Source organism: Nicotiana tabacum, chromosome 2 (assembly GCF_000715075.1).
Source record: "Nicotiana tabacum cultivar K326 chromosome 2, ASM71507v2, whole genome shotgun sequence".
NCBI classification, from domain to species: Eukaryota; Viridiplantae; Streptophyta; class Magnoliopsida; order Solanales; family Solanaceae; genus Nicotiana; species Nicotiana tabacum.
In genome coordinates, this window is record NC_134081.1 from 32,973,338 (window position 1) to 32,995,113 (window position 21,776).

Below are 21,776 nucleotides of genomic sequence, written 5' to 3' on the forward strand. Positions count from 1 at the left end.
CGAAGGATCCGAACCAGATGGTCAAAAAAGGGGCCAAATAACAATCACTGACACCAACATTGGCAGATTCGGAGAAACGAGGGGAATGAGAGGATAATGATTATGGGGTTCCCAGATCTTTTATATCCCCTGATGATTCGGACGCCACTAAATCGACGGTCGAGGAGCTGGAATAAGTCATATTGAGAGAACACTTGCCCGATCGAAAGGTATACCTGGGCACGAGGTTAAGCTCCGAGCTCAGGAAAAAACTCATTCAATTTCTTATAACTAATGAAGATTGTTTCGCTTGATCCCATCTTGATATGACAGGGATCCCACCGGAGATAAGTAATCATAAGCTAAGCCTGGACCCGAAATTCCATCCGGTCAAACAGAAGAGGAAGCCCCAGTCCGAGGTCAAACATGCTTTCATCAAGGGTGAGGTATCTAAACTCCTTAAAATAGGGTCCATTCGGGAAGTTAAATACCCGGATTGGTTAGCAAACGTAGTGGTAGTCCCTAAAAAAGGGAACAAATTAAGAATGCGTGTAGACTCTAAGGATTTGAATAAGGCATGTCCTAAGGACTCTTTTTCTCTACCCATCATCGATCACATGATCGATGCCATGGCCGGCCACGAGATCCTCAACTATAAATAGGGATCTTCATAACCCAGACACCAAAAGTTATAACAAGAAGCAAGAAAGAGCTCGTGGATCAAACACTGCAAATTCCTCCATAAATTTCAAGTTCAAGCTCAAGAACGAAGAACAAATCAAGTTCAAGTTCAAGCTCAAGAACAAGATCATCGTTCGTGGCAACAACTATATATTCAAGATTAAGCTCGTAAGCCCTTGAATTTATTTACTATTGAAAAGAAGAATCAGATGATTCATAGAGATTGTACACTCATATTATTTGAAATCAAATACTATGATTGTTGCGATACTTTTCGGTCTTGGTTTTATTTTCTCGACGCAATTTATTATCTACAAGAAGAAAATTGCTACGTAATTGTTCCCATAGTTGAATTACAAGTAGATACTCTTAATATTTAGTCAAAAATCACTTTCTATCTCTGTGAAATGAGAAGGGGTGACAATTTTGGGACAGGGGAATACTAAATACCTCTTTATGCATATGGTTGTTATTTTCAGTGTAGTTGCTTAATCCTATCTATCAGATTAGAATGCAGATCAAGATAATTCCGCAATATATTAAAAGGAGAAAAAATCTTCGCACTGACTAAGGACCAAACTTTGGCCTATCCGATATAACCAGAATGCTATGATTATTGAAGTTTAGCTTACGACTTTGGCAGTATCAATTACATGTCTGCTGTGATCCTCAAGAGTTTGTGAGTTCGAGTCACCCCAATAGCAAAGTGAAGAGTTTTTGGAGGGAGAGAGCCGAGGGTCTATCGGAAACAACCTCTACCCCAGGGTAGGGGTAAGGTCTGCGTACACACTACCCTCCCCAGACCCCACTAGTGGGATTATACTGGATTGTTGTTGTTGTATGATCCTCATCTACTCCTGAAGTATCATTGTTGCGGTCAAACGCACGTACAAATATACATAATTGTCAAATAATAAAGTGACAAGCAGCATATCATTCCCACGAAAACTTGCGATTAACTGTCAACTAAATTAAACAAAAACAATTAATCTATTCAAGTGATTTTATAAAGTGTGATTATTTAACTAAAAGTAATCTAGATTAATAAACTAAGACATTAAAGAAAACAAGTCGGCAACCCTAGAGACGAATTCAATGAGAGAAAACATTCTGGGACTATAGGTCACCTAACAATTCCGTTGATTTTTTTCACTTAAATTGACTAATTAATTTATTTAGTTTATTAATTGACATGTTAATATTACTCGTAGTATTTTTTGAAATACTACTCGCATATTCAAACTAATTTAACGCCTCTATTCCTATGAAATTAGAAATAACAAGAATGCACTAATAATTCTTATATAGTAATCAAGAAAAACGATTAAGGGTATTCCTTTCCTAACTGCAAATACATTCCCGAGGCCTAGGTTAGAATCTTGCTCTACTCAATCCTATTAGTAATATGGAATTTCCTCTCTCTAGTTCAATCATAGATTCGTAGATAATATTTAATTGATGATCAAGCAATCAAAAGTTAAACGCATGGTTGAATAAATAAATTAAAAAAAAAATTCAAACTTCAAACTATAATGTTCATGTAGCACCTATAACCCTAGAAAAAATAAATTATAAAATTAAAAAAAAAGAATAGAAGAAAACTAGTTAAAAGCTTTCTTCAAGCGTGTGATCTGTGTTCTCTGCCTCCAAAGTATCATCCCTCCCCTTAAAATTAGGTTTAGAAACCCTTTTATATAATTTACAGGCGTGTAGGACCAAAAAAATACCTTCTCCAAGTCGAAATAGAACAATTCCCGGAAGTCGACATGACCGTGCTAGCCTGGGCGCTGGCCTCTTGAAAGTTCTGTTTCTAGCGCCATAGGTGACGCCAAACGCATGCCTAGATGCCGGAATTCTGCACTTGACATTTTCCTTCTTTTTCTGCTTCAACTTGAGCACGTTCACTCCCGATTAATTTTTACACATATAAAATATCCCAAATAAGCTCAACTCATTGTAATACACATAAAACCCAAAAAAGTAGAGTAAAATATGAGGCAATTTTTATATAAAAATTATATACTTTTAGCCGAACATCAATCATTGATATGTGCTTCAGCACCACGTATTGCAGCAGCATAGTTCTGATCGGAGGAAGCTGATTCTTCTGCACAAACGATTTTATTTTTTATCTTTTTGGTTGTTTATTATTCTTTTTCTTGGTATTTCTCTTTTTCCTCCCTTGTTTCATTAGTGTGGAGCTCAACAATAAAATCAGCGCAGCCTACAAAAATCATAAAGAGTCAAGCACCACAATTTATCTTCCCCGTTTCTTTGGCTAACACCAACGGAGTCAATGCGTGCTTCTATACTCTTCCACAGTCAATACCCATATTATCAAAAAATGATGATGTTTCCTTCTTTATTCTTAGAACTAGTGAATTTGTATGAGAGAAAATTAATATATGGTCAAAGATTAAGTTCATAATTTTTATGAAAAATATATTAATCTTCACTTATCAATTAAGTTATTACATGAAGAAAGGAATTTTTTATCTTTGACATAACTTGCTCCATATAATATCAGATAAGCAAACTTAAAAGGGAGAGAGAGAGCTACACTCCATAAACTTACGGTATCTATTAAAAAATCCGGAATTAGCTACGAACTTCATCGCTAATCTGTCGTTAAATCGCTCGTAGTTAATATAATTTTTTTGATAATCTATCGCTAAGTAGGATTAACGACGTATTTTGATGTTTAGCTACAGAATTTGTCCGGTACTAATTCCTGCTTTTTTAGTAGTCTCGAGATAGCTCATGCAACAAAATTGCTTAAGAGACATTATTAAGTATCAATTTGAATTAAAAATTCATGCCTCATCTCCCGTACTCACAAAATGAGTAAGAAGTGGAAAAACTGGAGAAAATGGGTATGTTAGGTTGTCTTGACCTTGCTCGATATGCTTAATGCTTAAGCATCATGAACCTCTAAACTCTAGTCCCTGACCAGTTGTTGCTCCAATTTTGATCACCAACTGACAACAATAAGTTTTTATAAGGCAAAAAGGATATATGCGATTGACAACAATAAGTTTTCTGTTGTTGAAATATGTGTTGGTTTCCACCAATTAGTTATAGCTTTTTCGTTTAGAGAAAGGGTATGATCATTTAACATCAACGCATTCCATTAAAGTAGCAATTCTTACCGTAGACCACCAGAGTAGCTGGTATGATGCCAAAGAAAAGCATGCACCAGAGATCACATAGAAAACAATAGTAATGGAGTGCAAAAACTTAAAGAAAAAATAGAAGATACCTCTATAGTAGTAGAAACATAGAATACAATAGTGAGAAGAAACTCAAGTTTAGCTTACACTGTCCCCTTTAGATTTGGATGCCATGATAGTTCCATGCCTTAGATGGCAATCTTGAAGAACTGGAAAAAGATATATTGAAATGATAATTGTGAACTCTATCAAGCAAATGACTAAGCTGTGGATAAGCTAGAAGGAATTTTGATACAAACCACATGATCAACCTTTGTATTTCTGACCGAGCGACAATCTTGCAAATACCTATTCTAGTCCAACAAAACAAACAGAAAGAGAGACTACAAAAGCAATGTGTTTATGCTTACAAACCACCACCACCACGTACAGCTGAAAGAACAAGTACTGGTTACATATTTCATCAAACGTTATATTTAAGCGGAAGCAGGCTTGCTCTATTTGAAGGAGATAGGCTGCAATTTCATCAAACGTTACAAACTTTGTGTAACGGGAGCTGTCTCATTTTCTTACTTTAAGATTTAAGATAATTAAATACCACTCTCAATAGAACTTTAAGACAAATTGGAACGTTACAGAAATGTTTTACCTGGGGTTAATTTAGTAGAGAAATGAGAGGAAAAGGCAAAAAAATGACAAAAAAGATAAATATCTAGCCTAAGAGAGGTGCCAAGTCAGCACTTTGTTTCCCCTACTTTATATATATTTATAGATTATAGATCTCCATTAGGCTAGGTTTTCTCTTTTCTCTCACTACTCTAAAACCCCATTCTATAAATCGAAAAAACAAAAATGCTATATTATTGAAGATGACATTTTCACTCTCTTACAAAGGTATAATGCAATTATAGTGCTGAGAGTGTTCACTTGAGGTGGCAACATAAGTTGGCAGATGAATAAATGATTGGATGGAATGCATTAGTGAAAAAGTCTATAATATGAATTACCAATGCAAGAGAGTATCAAATTATATGGCGCTATTTTTAACAAAAACAAACCATAACTGTTCAATTATAGTGCTGAGAGTGTTCACTTGAGGTGGCAACATAAGTTGGCAGATGAATAAATGATTGGATGGAATGCATTAGTGAAAAAGTCTATAATATGAATTACCAATGCAAGAGAGTATCAAATTATATGGCGCTATTTTTAAACAAAAACAAACCATAACTGTTCAATTATAGTGCTGAGAGTGTTCACTTGAGGTGGCAACATAAGTTGGCAGATGAATAAATGATTGGATGGAATGCATTAGTGAAAAAGTCTATAATATGAATTACCAATGCAAGAGAGTATCAAATTATATGGCGCTATTTTTTAAAAAAACAAACCATAACTGTTCTTGATAAATTAGATGATGTCGCTCAACCTTTGGATGATGATAGTGTTTTAGAATGTGAATTGAAGGCGATCCCTTTTGTAACCAGTGAAGCTTCAGTAGAAACTGCAGCATGTATAAAGGTACTAAATAGAGTAATTGGTTTTGGGGTTCCAAATGATGCCAATATGTTATATGGTTCAATTATTGAGGCTCCATTGAATATAAATATATCGAATGGTCAAACATCGAGAACTGACACAGATAACTTATTTCATGGTACTTCTATGCATGAGACAAATATTACAGTCAAAGTTGTAGTGCCAAAAAAAAAAAACGCTCTCAATTGTGGCGGTTGGTAAGGGATTAGATACCCATGGACCAGCTTGTGCTGCCACTTGACTCGTCGATGACAGCAGTAGAAGACATAAAAGTCATTGATGCGGTGCAAAATTGCAGCAAAGGAAACTGGACAAACATATTAAAAGAGGACTTTAAGAGAGACAGAAACACTTCACAACTCTCTCAGAGCTGAGCCATTATTAATAAAAAACAAGGGACCATGATCGAAAATGGCTCATAGCTTTCAGAGGCTCAGCTAGCAGCTCATCGCACAATATCCATAGCTTTTAACATGCCTACGAGAGATAATCTGAAAGCAGCTTGTCCAATCAGTGATGGTGTGGGGCAAAATTCAGGCGGTGAACCTAGTAACTGTTCACATTCTGTTGCTGCTGACATTGTATTTGGTGGTGCATAATCCAAACATCAACAATAACCGTCATTATCAAAACCTCATGTAATCCCAAAAAAACCACCGCCAAGGCCTACTATGAGCCCAGATTAAGTGGTCAAAGCTATTGATGTGACTGCATACCAAGAATGCTATCCTTTCAAATGTTGCCTTACTACTCAAGACACACAATGTCTAAAATTGCCCTCCAAGTACCTGGAAGAGGTCTTGCAACCAAATCATCTGTCCCGGACAGTACAAATGATTTGCCCAATAATGTGTACTTTATTTGTAATAGCCCGTTGTTTCATTCTTCATGCCCATCAAATGCCTCACGACCTAGAACTCAGCAAGTGTTGGGCCACTCCTTGAGACCTGTATCATCGGCAGTCTAACCTAGCCTGGCTGGTACTTCATCCATACCAAATGCTCCAGTTAAGCCCAACACCCCAACTTTTGGTCCAGCAACTAAGTTTGAAGTAAATACTAAGGAAGAACATCTCTAGAAAAATAAAATAAAAGCTCTTTCTAATGCATAAAGTGAGAAACAAGTAGGAGATCCAGGTGCTTCTAGTGATAAGGCACTACCACCACAAGTTCAACAAGATTAAACTCCTACATCAAGCAATCCATTGATAAGAAAGCTAAAGATTAAACTTCAGTTTTGGGTAATGAACTTAAGGAGCATAGACAAGAGGATCAAGATTCTGTTCACACTAATACTCCAGTCGTTCAGGTTCAAGAAGAGTTAATCAATAATACAAGTGATCCCAATAAGGCACCATTTAAAATCGACTAGTAAACGATATGTGAAACTTCAATGCTGGAGGAGACAAATAATAATTTATATTAACATACTAATTTTCTCGTTATAACAAGGGCACTAAATAAAGTTAATATCCTAAAGTCAAATTTTAAAAAGTTCTTTTTTTTCTCTTGCTTTTTGTTTAAGGTGTAGTATTCTTACATCAAACCTTTATGTTCATAATACACATCTGATAGTAATATTAATATTTATATTGTATCGATTAATTCAAGTTAATAAGATGTCAATCATGTGTTTAAAATATATTACCTTGGATCTTATTGTAAAAAAAATTATTTACTAATATAAAGATTTGATTAGTTTAATTTAAAGTTCTAAATTTTTTCTATAGTAGGCATTCTTTCTTTCTTTGTTACAAAGATTTGTACATTTTCCTTTTTAATACAAAATTCAATAGTGTCTAAGCTAAAATAAGATTAGAAAATCCACTATTAAAAATTTGAGGCCCCAAAATTTTGGAAGCCTAAAACAAAGGCTTCACTGGCGTCCCCTGCGATATAAACATCTAAAAGAAAATACAACACGAACACAACTAAAACTGTTAATTACAACATTTAGAATAGGAGTATACTTGGATTCAACGCGGAAAAGTAAAAGATGCATATAAAGTCTCTTCCTTGTTAACATTTGTGACTCATTGTCTGCTTCAGAATAAATCAATAGACTATAAACTTAGGACTAAGGCATTTTTTGGAACCTCAAATTCAAATAGTACACGCACAAGAAGACAGAAGCATAAAAATTAGATTAGTAAACATAATTTCCTCCTTATGAACCATAAATTACCCCCCTCCCCCCTCCCCCCCCCAAAAAAAAAAAAAAAAAAGATAGAACATTGCATCATCACATCTAAAAATGTTAAACAACCGTATAAAGAATAAATTTGCATAAAATTTTAGAATTAATTAGAAAACTAAATATTAGAGCTAAGGCATTTTCGGAACCTCAATTTTAGATCAGTTTGAAAATCGACTAGCAAACAATTGTGAAACTTCAATGTAACATCACAACTATTTATTCTTTATTTTATTAGAAAACATTACTTTTTTCTATACGAGCACACTGTAGACATGTAAAAATTATTGAGTTAGTCCATACAAAATTTGAATTAAATTTTAAATTATTTTGGGTCGAATAATTAATCTGGACTTTACAAATTAAATATGTCCATTTTTATATTCAAGCCCAAGGTCCATTTCATCTTAAGGCCCAGACTCATGCCATGTGTCAAGTGACATGGCATGTCCAGTGATGTTTGGCATATTTCGATATGTGTTGATGTTACTTTACCCATGTTTTAACCGCTTCTTGATGTTATTTGATCTTTAAAATGCCCAACATGGTTTAATTATTGGTTTTATGACTAATTGAGTTATGTGTGGTGAATTAGGGTGTTTGAAGTGCAAAAATATGAAGAAAAGGTGCTCTAGGTAGAGGAAGAGAGATTGGATGCGTCGCATCCAATCTAGAAAAAGATCAGATTTCGTGCACCCTTAGCAGTGAAGTCGGCCCATAGCATCCGCCTTAGCATCTGCACCTGGGCAAAGCTGAGAAGTGGAGGACGAGGTAGATGCGTCGCATCCACCCTCGCATGCAAAGCTGAGAAATAGAGGACAAGGTGGATGCGTCGCATCCACCTTCGCAGGAAAAATTGAAATGGAGGACGAGGTGGATGCGTCGCATCCACCTTAGCATCAATCCCTGAAGCCGACTTGGACTAGGAATATGAGAGCTTTGGCCCACGACTTTTGTACGTAATATATAAGCCAAAAAATACCTCCTTTAGGTTATCTAACATATTGGAGAAGAGGAAAAAGGCACAACAAAGTTCTAAAACCACAGAATTCGTCTTGAGTTCCTATTCTCTCTTTCTTTTATTGATTCTTATGCACTCTTGTGAATTTTTGATGATTGCCTGAATATGAGTGGCTAAGAACCCTATTGTTCTAGGGTCATGGGTATACATGAATGTTGATGTTTGAAGTTTAATTTGACGAAGTTGATTTTATCATATTGGGTTATTTATTTAATTCTGTTTTTAATTATTTTGCTGAGTAGCTAACAGTGAAATACTATCTACGAATCTAGAGTTGAACTGGAAAGTGGGAACTCTAGATTGTATATAGAATTAAATAGAGCAAGTTCTTAAACCCGGGCATCAGGGAAAGGATTTGAAATTGGGATAGACATATACCTAATTGCCTTGCTCGGTTGCAATACAGGAAGTGTAAATGCGTTCTTGTTAAATTTAATTCCATAGACATATAGGTATTAAGTTAGCTTGAATAGGCGAGTAAGGGCTCGACAGATTCTTATGAGTAATATCAACCCTGTCAACCAACAATCCAGATAAATCAATTAGTTATTTTAAGCTAAGAATGCAACATGATTGTTAAATATCCCGTGACCCTGGAATATTATCTCCCATTGATTGTTATTTAAAACTATTTAAGTGTTGTGTTGATTTCTGGTATTCCATTACTTGATAGTCTTTAGGTAGTAAATTAGACAATTATCTATTTTATAAGAAATCGCTTGAATCGATAAGCTATTTGAGTTTGAATTAGTCAAAAGTTAATCATAAGTCCTCGTGGGAACGATACTCTATTCACTACTCTATTACTTGACGACCACGTATACTTGCGTGAGTGTGTTTGGTCCCAACAAGTTTTTGTCCAGTCTAATTCAAAGCCAACAAGATGACAACACATGTTAAAATGATGTGGCAATCCCAGTTAAAAAGCAATGACCAACCAAAGGTCGCCAAGTGTATAATATGACATGTCTTGGCCAATCACAAGCAGGCTAATCACATAGTTTGTGTGATAAGTTTGATGACTCATACGAGCCAATCAAAATCAAGCAAGGGAGTTCATATGTAACTGGACTGTCCATCCTCTACAACTATAAATAGAGGGGTTACATAACTCTCTGAGGAGATTCAAAGTTGGTGAAGAGCATTTCGCAATTGGTGAAGGCATCCACAAACAGAGAGATCAATCATCAAGTGCAAAGTTCTTCAACAAAGAAGTGGTCAACGAAGTTCTTCCCGGAGATCAACCTGAAACAACGAAGTATTGCTCGACGTTCTTGTCGATTAATTGCATCACAAGGAGGTCTGCATCATCCTACATTCGATAAAGGCGCTTCTCAAGCCCCCGAATCACAGAGAATTTTATAGAGGAGAATCAAGGGATACATATATTTGTACTCACAAATATTTATCAATAAAATCTCCTTTTTCTTCATATTTTTGTTGCAGCTTATTTTTCGTACTACGAAAATTTGTTGCGAACAAATTTTGGTACGCCTAGTGGGACCAATTCTGCCTTCATCTCTTCCTCTTGCAAGTTGAAAACTACGAACTTCAGATTTACTGCAGTAATGGCCTTCCGAAAGTGTGATGATATTTCATGCAAAGATGCTACTATTGCTGCATCCATTGAGCTCAGTCATGTTGGCCCAATTACTCGAGGCTAGTGGCTTGGATGGATCCGAATACTTCGCGTCCTTGGAGATGAAAAAAAAAAAATCTCACATGATGACTACAACTGCTATCTCTAGGGCAATACCCCATTATCGTTATTTGACGAACTTTCTCAAACAACCTCCAACCTTGGCGGATTTGAGGATTTGGTGGATTTTCCAGTTTCAACGAAAGTCAACGCCTTAATAACTGACTCAACTAACGTGGACGAAAAGTTTGCCATGATCGAACGGACTATAGAAGTCTTGAAGAAATCTATTGAAGACAAAGACCTTCAAATCGCTCAACTCATGAACCAATTGGAGGCCTATGCACATGGAGAGTCGAGCCACGTCCATGCTTGTTCACCTAGCTTCACCTCACAAAAAATAGCTATTGAGGAATCGCTTGCCAAGTTCATCATTCAAAAGAAAAATCAATCCACTTCAGTTGCAGCGTTATCTGTCCAACAATTGCAGGACATGGTAACAAACACTATCAGAGCTCAATATGATGGACCATCGCAAAGTTCGTTGTACTACTCTAAGCCTTATACTAAGCGGATTGATTTTCTAACCATGCCAACTAATTATCAACCACTAAAGCTACATCAATTTGATGGCAAAAGAAACCCAAGGTAACATATTGCCCACTTTGTCGAGACTTGTAACAATGCTGGAACACATGGTGACCTTTTGGTAAAATAATTTATTCGTTCGCTGAAAGGGAATGCATTTGATTGGTACATCGACTTGAAGCCTGAGTCTATTGATAGCTGGGAGAAACTTGAGAAGAAATTTTTCAATCATTTTTATATTACCCGAAGAACCGTAAGCATGATAGAGTTGACATGCACTAAGAAAAGGAAGGAAGAGCCTGTGGTGGATTACATCAATCGTTGGAGAGCGTTAAGTTTGGATTGCAAGGATCGCCTTTCAGAAATATCTGCTGTGGAGATGTGCATTCAAGGAATGCACTGAGGCCTTTTGTACATCTTACAAGGGATCAAACCACGAACTTTTGAAAAACTGGCAACACGAGCACACAACATGAGTATCACAAGTCATGGAAAGGCGTCTCCATTCGATGATCAGAAGGAGTTCAAGAAAAGTGTTGCATCAAAGAACCAAACCAAATAATCTATGGCGGTGAGAGAAACTTTTGCGAAAGTCGTGACCAAGCTAAAGGTGAAGGAGAAAAAGACCCCAAGTCAATATCCTAAAGAGGAGAAACGTTGTCCAACCTTGAAGGAATTAGAGGCAAAGGTTTATCCATTTCCAGATTCAGACGTACCCACGATTCTTGATGAATTGTTGACCAAGAAAGTCATCGATCTCCCTGAATCAAAAAGGCCTGAGAAAACTGGTAAAGTTGGCGATCCAAAATACTGCAAGTTTCATCGCGTCATTGACCACCCTACAGAGAAATGCTTCGTCTTGAAGGAGAAAATCATGGCTCTTGTAAGTGAAGGAAAAATCATTATAGACATGGATGAAACAACAGAAGCAAACCATGCAAGTGACGTGCCCAAAGAAAAAAAGTGTTCAAGGTTGTAGAACATGTCAAGCACTGCCTTATTACAATTTGAAATTTTCGAGCTTGTTGAAGTTGATCTTCCAAGCAAAACTCTTGAAGGTTCACCAGAGCTGGAAAATCACTCTAAAGACAATGATGACGAGGGTTAGACTCTAGTCACTCGCAAGAAGCAAAAATATCATGCAATTTTAAGGCTACGAATTCTTAAGCCAAAAGTGATGATGATCAGTGTGGATAAGCTACAACCATCAAGAAATATCACATCTTCTACTAGAAACAAGATTAATGGTGTCTTATCACAAAAGTTCCGAAAGCCCCTTGCATGAATTCTTTCCTGAAAAATTCTTTCATGGAAGTCATGTTGGTGCGATGCATGTAGTTTTTAGCACAAATGAAACAAAGGAGAGCAACGATGAGTATCATCCACTAAAAACACAAGAACATCATGATAACAAAAAAGTTATCACTCGTTGTGCAACAATTTCCTTCACATATGATGATTTGATGCTAGGGTCTAAGCCACAAAACAGACATTTGTTTGTTGTAGGGGCTATTAAGGAACAACATCTCAATCACATACTTGTTGATGATGGTTCAGTTTTCAACATCATGCCAAAGAAGGTGCTAAAAAGCTTGGGATCTCTATTGATTAGCTGTCCAAAAGTAACCTAACAATCCAAGGCTTCAATCAAGGAGGACAACGCGCCATATGTATGATCCGCGTAGGATTATCCATTGGTCAGGTGAAGTCAAACACATTGATTCACATCATAGATGCTAAAACATCATACAACTTGTTGCTTGGACATCCTTGTATTCATGAGAATGGAGTAGTATCGCCTGCTTTGCATCAATGTTTGAAGTACAGAAAGGATGGAAAGATAGTCAAAATTGATACAGACATCAATTCTTTCACCGAGACAGAGTCATACTTTGCAGATGCAAAATTCTACCTAGATTCTTGTGAAGCGAGTGTGGAGAAAGAATCATCAATCGACAAAGTCAATGTTAAATCAAAAGAAGAAAATGAGGCTCAATGGACTGTTATTAAGCTGTCTAAGATGGGAACTGAAGAAATCTCCATTAAGCTATCATAATCTGAATGTGACATACAAACCAAGACTGATAAGGAGCATCCAGTTTTTCACTATGTTGCATGTGAGCGTTGAAAGAAAGGGCAACCTCTGTTAGAGGAATGTACTCCAAAGAAGCAAATGAGCCACAAAGCTATCCAAGATTTGAAGGAACATATGACTATACCGGTAGCACAAATCCCATCCATGACTTGCGAGTCTACTAAAGGCAATCCCTAAATTGATAAAATAAAAGGGCACTTTGATCCAAAGGTCTTCACACTTATTGAGAAGTCTGGTTACGATTTCTCCAATCCATCAAGGGTTAGGAGAACCCAAAGATGAAGTCATTGGTGAAAAGATACATGGTCTTACTGAGTCCCAAATGAGGTTGAGAAAGCAAGGGCACTACGTCGCCACTCCTAAGTTTGGGTTAGGATTCATTATGGTAGAGCCTTTTCGAATTTCATCTAAGAGAGGCAAAAAGATAACTTCATCACAATACATCTCGGTAGAGGATACGAAGGAAGTTAAAGACAAGAAAATAAAACAACAAGCTTTAGTGTTTGATCGCATTGGAGGCTCCACACCTCGTGTCTCAGTGTTTGAAAGGCTAAGTCACAAAAGTGAACCTGTATATTCCAAACATCTAAAGGAAGTTGCCACTACCTCAAAGACCTCCGTCTTTTATCACATGGGAACCAAAAGAAAGTCACCATCTAGAAAGATATTGTCAAAATATGAGGAGCAAGGTCACTACGAAGTTGTTGCTGACAAAGAAATATGTAGTGTTTTTCCATCACGTATGAAGAGGAAGTCTATTTTGTCAATATCCACAGATGGTCCACTGAAGGTGAAAATGAGTACCATCATTTATACTTGCCAACCTCATAGGGAAACAAATAAAGAGGAAGGAGCCATACCGACGATCCAAGGAAGTCAAAAGGAAAATTCAGACTTTGTGGAAATATCCTATCACATAATAGTGGAAGATAGCCCATGCCTTGACGTTGATGATGAAGTCCAAGAGGCTCCCTCTAAACTAGAATATGGCGATCAATCAACTGTAGATGAGCTTAAGGAACTACATTTAGACACTCTGGAAGTTCCACGCCCAACCGTTATTAGTGCGCTTCTTACGCCTCAAGGGGAGGAGGAATACTTCAAGTTGTTGACTGAGTACAATGATGTCTTCGCTTGGTCATATAAAGAGATGCCCTGCCTTATTACTAAGATAGTCGTTCATCATTTGGGAATCAAAAGTAGGACACGCTCTGTGAAGCAGTCACAATGCATGTTTCAACCCGAGTTAGTACCATAAATTTGAAGCCGAAGTCAACAAGCTCATCAAGGCGGGATTTATTCGAGAGGTAAAGTACCCATCATGGATCTAGAACATTGTACTTGTCAAAAAGAATAATGGTCAAATACATGTTTATGTTGACTTTCGAGACCTAAACAAGGCATGTCGGAAAGATAACTTTCCGCTACCAGTTATTGAACTCATAGTTGATGCTATAAAAGGGCATGAAGCTATATCATTCATGGATGGTTCCTCCGAATACAATCAAATCGGAATGTCTCCAAAATATGAAGAGTGTACTGCTTTCCGAACTCCAAAAGGGATATACTGCTACAAAGTGATGCCATTCGGTCTGAAGAATGTTGGTGCCACCTACCAACGCACAATACAAAACATCTTTGATGACATGCTTCATAAGAGGGTTGAATGCTAAATCGATGACTTGGTGGTGAAGACGAAGAGTAGGCGTTACCACTTTGAAGACCTTCGAATTATTTTTGAAAGGTTAAGAAAATTTGACCTGAAGATGAATTCGCTCAAACGCGCATTTGGAGTTACCTTGAGGAAAGTTTCTTGGCTTCATTATGTGTCATCGTGGAATTGAAGTTGATCCCGCAAGATTTACGCCATTCAGAAAATGCCCAAGCCAAAGAACTTGAGGGAGATTTGAAGTCTCCAAGGAAACTTAACATTCATCTAGAGGTTCATCTATAATCTGGCCGGACAGTGTCAACCCTTCAATCATATATTGAGGAAGGATATCCTTTTTCATTGGGATCAGTCATGTCAAAATGCTTTTGAAAGCATCAAAAGGTACTTGCTGAATCTGCCTGTGTTAGGGGTGCCAATGATTGGGAAGCAATTGATACTCTACATCGCAGTACAAGAGCGTTCACTTGGGGCACTACTTGCTCAAGAGAATAAGGAAGGAAAAGAACAAGCCTTGTACTACCTTAGTCAAACTCTGATAGGAGCTGAGTTGAACTACACTCATATTGAGAAAATATGCTTAGAATTACTTTATGCGATAAAGAAGCTAAGACATTATTTTGAAGTATACACCATCAAACTCATATCTCAAGTAGATCTAGTGAAGTTCGTGATGACTCGGCCTATTCTTTCTGGACGCCTAGCAAGATGGTCCATATTGTTTAATCAATACGAGATCACATACACACCTCAAAAGACCATGAAAGGATAAGCGCTCGCCAATTTTCTAGTTGATCACCCTCTTCCAGCGAACTAGGAGCTTTTTGATGAGTTTTCAAATGAAGGCATTTTGTTCATTGAAGAATTTCCACCATGGATAATGTTCTTTAATGGATCTGCAGGTCATAACGCTGCGGGGGCAGGTGTTGTGTTGATCTCTCCGGAAAGACAAGTCTTGCCATTATCCTTTGTTTTAGGTGAAACATGCTCCAACAATGCCACAGAGTACTAAGCTTTAATCATCAGTCTCGAAAATGGCATTAGGCATAAAGATTCTACAGTTGGAGATCTATGGCGACTCTAAGCTGATCATCAACCAACCTTTGGGGAGTTACGGCATAAATAAGGAAGATTTTTTTCCATACCACTAATATGTTTTTTATTTACTTGAAAGATTTGACCAAGTGTTCTTAAACCACATCCCAAGAGAAGAAAATTTCTTGGCTGACGCTTTGGCTAACTTGGCCACGATGATGGCACTTAGAGAGAGTGAGTCAACAAAGGTACACGTGTGTCATTGATGGGTCATTCCTAGACTTATTGATATTCAAATCAACGAAAGCCACCATACGTCTGTTTGGGTGATTGACGAAGAAGATTGGAGGCAACCACTAATAGAGTACCTTGAACATGGAACTTGAGGATCCGCAACAAAGAACATACATCAAGCGAAGGGCACCACGATTTATCTTCTATAAGGGGACATTGTTTCGCGGCTCTTTTGAAGGACTATTCTTGCGTTGTCTTGACAAAGAAGAAGCCCGCCAAGCGATGGAGGAAGCACATTCTGGTTCATGTGTAGCACACCAATCTGGTCCCAAGCTCCATTTTTGCATCAAGGGGATGGGCTACTACTAGACGACAACAATGAAGGATTGCATGGAGCATGCCGAAAGATGTCAAGCGTGTCAATTTCATGCCAAGTACACCCACAACCTCCAGAACCTCTTCATCTAACTGTAGCTTCATAGCCTTTTGATGCATCTGGACTTGAAGTTATTGGATCACTTCCAAAGTCATCAAAGGGACAAATGTATATATTGGCTGCCACATATTACTTCTCTAGATGGGTTGAAGTTGTTCCACTCAAGGAAGTGAAAAAGGAAACTGTTGCTGATTTTATCAAGTCAAATATAATTTTTAGGTATTCCATACCAAGATACATAATCGCTGGTAATGGAACACCATTTGACAATAAGCTCGTAAGGAGCCAATGGCCTTGATAAATCTTTTAACAAGACTATTGGTAACCTTTTTGAAGAAAGTTATTTCAAAGAACAAGAGAGACTGACATGAGAAAATTGGTGAAGCTTTGTGGGCATATCGGACAACCTTCAGCACTGCTACACAAGCAACTCTTTACTCTTTGGTGTATGCCATAGAAATGGTCCTTCCACTGGAGCAACAAATTCTATCATTGCGGATCGCAATCCAAGAAGGACTCACGTCCGGAGAGAATGCTCAACTTCGCCTAGCAGAGTTAGAGGCATTGGATGAGAAAAGATTGGAAGCGCAACAAAAATTGGAGTGCTATCAAGCTCGACAAGCTAGCGCCTTCAGCAAGAAAGTGCGGCCACGATCATTCCAAGTGGAAGACTTGGTCCTAGCTGTTTGAAGACCTATAATCCTCAACAAACACATAGGCGACAAGTTTACTTCAAAAGATGGGCCATATGTTGTGAAAGATGCATATTCAAGTGGCACATACAAAATTATTAATAAGGATGGTCTTAGGGTGGGTCCGATCAATGGAAAATTTCTGAAGCAGTACTTCCCATGAAATTCACCACGCTCCCTGACGAATGAGCCTAAACTGCACGTTGCTACGCTCCTTGACGCATGAGCCTAAACTGTTTGTAGCTACACTCCTGGCCTGCATGAGTCTAAACTGTGTATGACAAAATAAAAGTCCGCTAGGTTGAAAACCTCGAAAGCAGCAGCCTAGACAAAAGTTAGGACCAAAAAAAGAAAAAAAATCTGCTAGGTTGAAAACCTCGCAAGAGGCGGCCTAGGCAAAAATTAGGACATAAAAAATTTTCAAAAAAGAAAAGCTCATTTTTCTGAACTATGTTATGACTTGATCCTCTTCACCGAGGTTCGTAGGCAGCTTAGAGTTTCATTCTAAGTTCAGTCGCATGCGTTTTAAAAAAAAAAGTTTGGCGTCATGGGATCATCAAATAATTTTTTTCTAATGTAGAGGCATATGTAATTGAGGAAAAAAGACAATTTGGCACCAAAACACAAAAGACATTTTATTGCTTCAATAATGAAAGATATGTACATCAATGATAAAAGCAGAATGAGACATCATCCTATACAAGGAATCTAAAGTCATGCAAATTAAAGAAATATAAGCATGGTTGCCGACTAGTTCGTGACTTCTCCATATGATAGATCATCCTTGATGGCGTGCCATAGCATTTAGTTGCTTCCATAATTCCTTAACTATGTGTCTTGTTGTTGAGTCGTTGGCGCAATGGTCTACTTCTTTTGCTTGATGTTCTCATACATGGTCATGTACCTCACTCTAAAAAGTTTCATCATTATGTGAGCACCTTGGGTTAACTTCATGGATATCAAAAATTTGAGTGTACACAACTTTTGGGAAATGAGTACTTTCACATGATGATCTCTCTGCAACAAGTTCGTCTTTTGCATGGAGATTTTGCCCGTTGCTTGTTGCTCAAAATATCAAAATATCCACATATTGTGTACCTTCTTGGTCTGACACCGAGACCTTTTGAGATCCTTCGCAAGTCTGCAAAAGAAATAAATAAGGAGATAAGATTTGTGATGATGGCCAAAGCCAATACATGCAAGGATGTAGAATCAAATTCAAAAAATATTTGTTAGGCTAACTAAGAATGAATGGAGCCTCCATCTTCGATGATTATAGTTCTTGATGTCCAAATTTCATAGGATCAAACCGTTGGGATTCCGACGCTCCTAGTTCAAGATGCTGTTTTTCTTGGCCGAAAGTATGCAAACCTGACAGCTCCCTGTAGTTAGGTTGACTTTAATATTTTTTTGTTGATAGCCCAAAAAGAGTTATGCCATGAAATTCATATGTATTGCAGGTCTTTGAGTTTACTTTCTAACGGTGTAAACGGATTACAATTTGGAGATTCCTCGCCCGAGATATGAATTCTTCGACGGGAGGGCGCAAAGTTGGAAAAACAAAACGAGTATGGAAGACCCCTAGATCAACTTCAAGAAATTTCCGCGGCCAATCGGTAAGGAATAATTCTATGATATTTTGAGTATTTCCTTATCTCTGAATTTTATTTGTAGTGGCATAGACAGATCGCGATTTCGATATTTCTAGCCCAAGATATAATTTTTTTCATCTAAAGTACGCAAATCTGGAAATCAAGTGCAGCAGATATTTGTAGCAACTTTAAAATAGTATTGCGGACGTCCTAAAAGGATTTTTGCTGTGGTATTTATAGATGTTGTGGGCTTCAGAATTTTCTTTCCAACAGTTGAGATTTCGACACCCGTAACTCGAGATATGAATTTTTTCACAAAAGAGCTCAAAACTGAAGAGCAATTTCAGCATCAAATTTAAGAACTTGCTGGGGCCAATCTGGAAGGAATCCTCAACAGTAGAAGATGAACACAAGTTGAGAGCCCTCGATCTCCAATTTGGATGGTGAACACAAGTCCTCAACAGTACAAGATGAACAACGTAACTTTACATGACAAAATCGAGCATATTCCACTAGAGCAAGCGAGTACAGCTTGTGAAGGCATCTAAAGACAGCTTTTTGATGCTCTAGTTGATCTCTATTGAGTTTAAGGGCTGCTCAAGCGTCGTACATCCCTATTGCGGTGTTTTCTCTGAAAAATTGAGTTAGCAATAATATATATATATCAAGCTTATTATGATCGAGCATGTGTCCGTGAGGCCTACTAATCAATGTGGACAAATACATAGCTAAATTGAGTTGGCAATAATATATATCCAACTCCTGTCTATTTTTCTACTTATTTAGAAGAGGGAGTAAGCAGGACTTCGTCGTCGTCCTGCTTCCCGGAGTAATATTGTAAATTCAGATGTAATAAGCTTTGTTTGATTCATGTATGAGTCAGAGATCTGCTTTAAAGATATGACACGTGTACTATGCCATTAAAAGCTGGACCAAGTATTACTTTTATGCCCTTCTTCCTACAAACTACAAACTCCCACTCCCAAAGGCTTTTGTGTTCAGCTTCAAGTCCTCGCCCTTTTCCTCTACGAGTAATCTCCGACCAAATTCTGATGGCAACAAATATTTAGATTGTTGCCTGAAGCTCTCTTTCTACATGTAAGTTCGCTCTTTCTCTCTCACTAGAGCTCTCTGTCCATTCCCCTCCCGGGATATACTCATTTGTTGTTAGGTTTGGAATTGAAATTAGGAATTCTTCGGATGCATAATTTAGTTTTTATAAATATCTATTCGCATGGTATCTTTCGGGATTTTGATTTTTTAGAAAATGTTTGTGTTTGTACTCTGTTCGAGATTAAGTTTTTTAGCACTGGCAACGGCTAGGGTGCCCGGTGTTCTCATCGAATTGAAGGGTTCGATTTAGATTTTCTCTCGCTATAGGGAAGAAGGTAGCCCTCTCTGTCCATTATAATTTTAAGCTTTTATTTTGGTTGGAGTTGGTTATTAGAATATTTAAAAGAAAAAGTAATGCTTTCAAATTTAGAATGCATTTTTCAAGATTCATGATCATTTTCTTCAATTTTAAGGTAGGGATTAGAATTCAGTTTTATTTCAATTTTACAATTTTATAATTTCGTGTCTTAGAAAAACTTTTTGATAATCATCTTCATGTCCGAAAAATCATCTAATCTTCTGTGATAGAAATCAGTGTTAATGGAGTTCTAGATTTTGTCACCGAGTCCTGTGAATGAGATGAGACTGTTCATTGAGCTGATAGTGAATCCATAGAAGGTGCGTGATAAAATGTCCTTGTAAGTTCTAGGTTTATTTTTTTTACTGCAAAGAGAAAGGGAAAGAACTGACTCAAATGTACTATTCAAAGGGGATTTTCTTCTATTTTGGCTGTAGTTTTCACTATATATTGTTGTGGTTATATACTCCGTTGTGGCTATAATTTTGGAAGGTACTTCTAAAGGAAATGACAATAGAGCACAATTGATAGGCAAAATGAAGAAGAAGCCGTGCAACACTTCTATAATTAAAAAACTAAAAACATAGCTAAGTAATGGTTGTTCTCTTAACAACATGAAGTAGCAACGTAATAATCAGACAAATGAATCTCCACTTCTCAAGAACTTGCTCTTGGTAGAACACAAGAAAGGCAGATTTGTCACATTATTATGTAAGTTAGATTTGGTTGAGGACTTCACACGCATAGCCTTGGCCATTAACTATTGACCATGAAGAACGCTACCATACATTTATAGTCTAATCAGAACAATCTGACTACAACATCTCAACGTGAAGGTTTAGAAACTAAATAGAAGTTACATACTGTATTCGCCTATGTAGTAATATTAGATAGCATATGAAGATTGAAGTATAGCAATATTAGATAGCATATGAAAATTGAAGTACCAAGGTCAAGTCCACAATATACCAAGTAAAACACAAAATACAACCACCTCCATGAAGTAAATATTTTGTGGAATATTAACCAAATCTTGAAAAATATTCCGAAAACCATATGTGGTTAATTTAGACCACAACTTTCTGTTATTCCTTCTTGTTTATTTGTTCTTTTTTCTTTTTTCCATTTCTATTCGAGCGGAGGGGTTCGTTATTGGATTAAATGTATTTTGTGAGGATTTTCTAATATTTTATTCGTTAGAATGTTAGAGCTTACCTTTTAACTTTTCTATATTTACCCAGTTTGAGTTTGAGTTCACCATCTGAATTAACAATTGGTAAGTCCTACTTTATCTTGAAGGTTGAATGTTAGTTATTTTTTCTTATCATGATACGTGAAAGCTGGGAGTGAATAAGGTTTATTGTGCTGCAAATGTATTGGCCATATTACAATAATGGAGCTTAGTCTACACATTGTTCTTGTTCAGAATTTAATTAGAGAAAGGTGTATTCACTAATTATAACCCCCTCCTTTTTCATGAATTATATGAATGTGAAAATTGATTGGTGATTATTAATTTTGTTATCATAGAGCAGAGTGTTGCTTGTTTTCATTTCCAAACATTTAATGTTTGAAGACAAAGGGGTTCTATTTGATATGAAGGCTACAAAGTAATTAACCAAAGCAGCTAAGTGCAAGTAAAGATTCTTCCTAGGGATAAGTTATTTTGGAGAACTTTAGATATACTGATCTTCCCTTTATGCTAGGATGAATAAACTTCTATGCAATTCCAATGGTAATGATATCTGGTAAAACTGATATGAAGGATATACAATATCTGTTATCCTTTGTCCATACATCAA

General features: G+C 37.0%; 1 long non-coding RNA gene across 1 annotated transcript; it reads left to right on the forward strand.

Annotated features, from left to right (window-relative positions):
- Nucleotides 1-18,447: 18,447 nt before the first annotated feature.
- On the forward strand, nt 18,448-21,503 carry LOC142170487 (uncharacterized). Its single transcript, XR_012699734.1, has 2 exons — nt 18,448-18,587; nt 18,804-21,503. It is a non-coding gene; the product is annotated as an uncharacterized LOC142170487 (long non-coding RNA).
- Nucleotides 21,504-21,776: the final 273 nt, after the last annotated feature.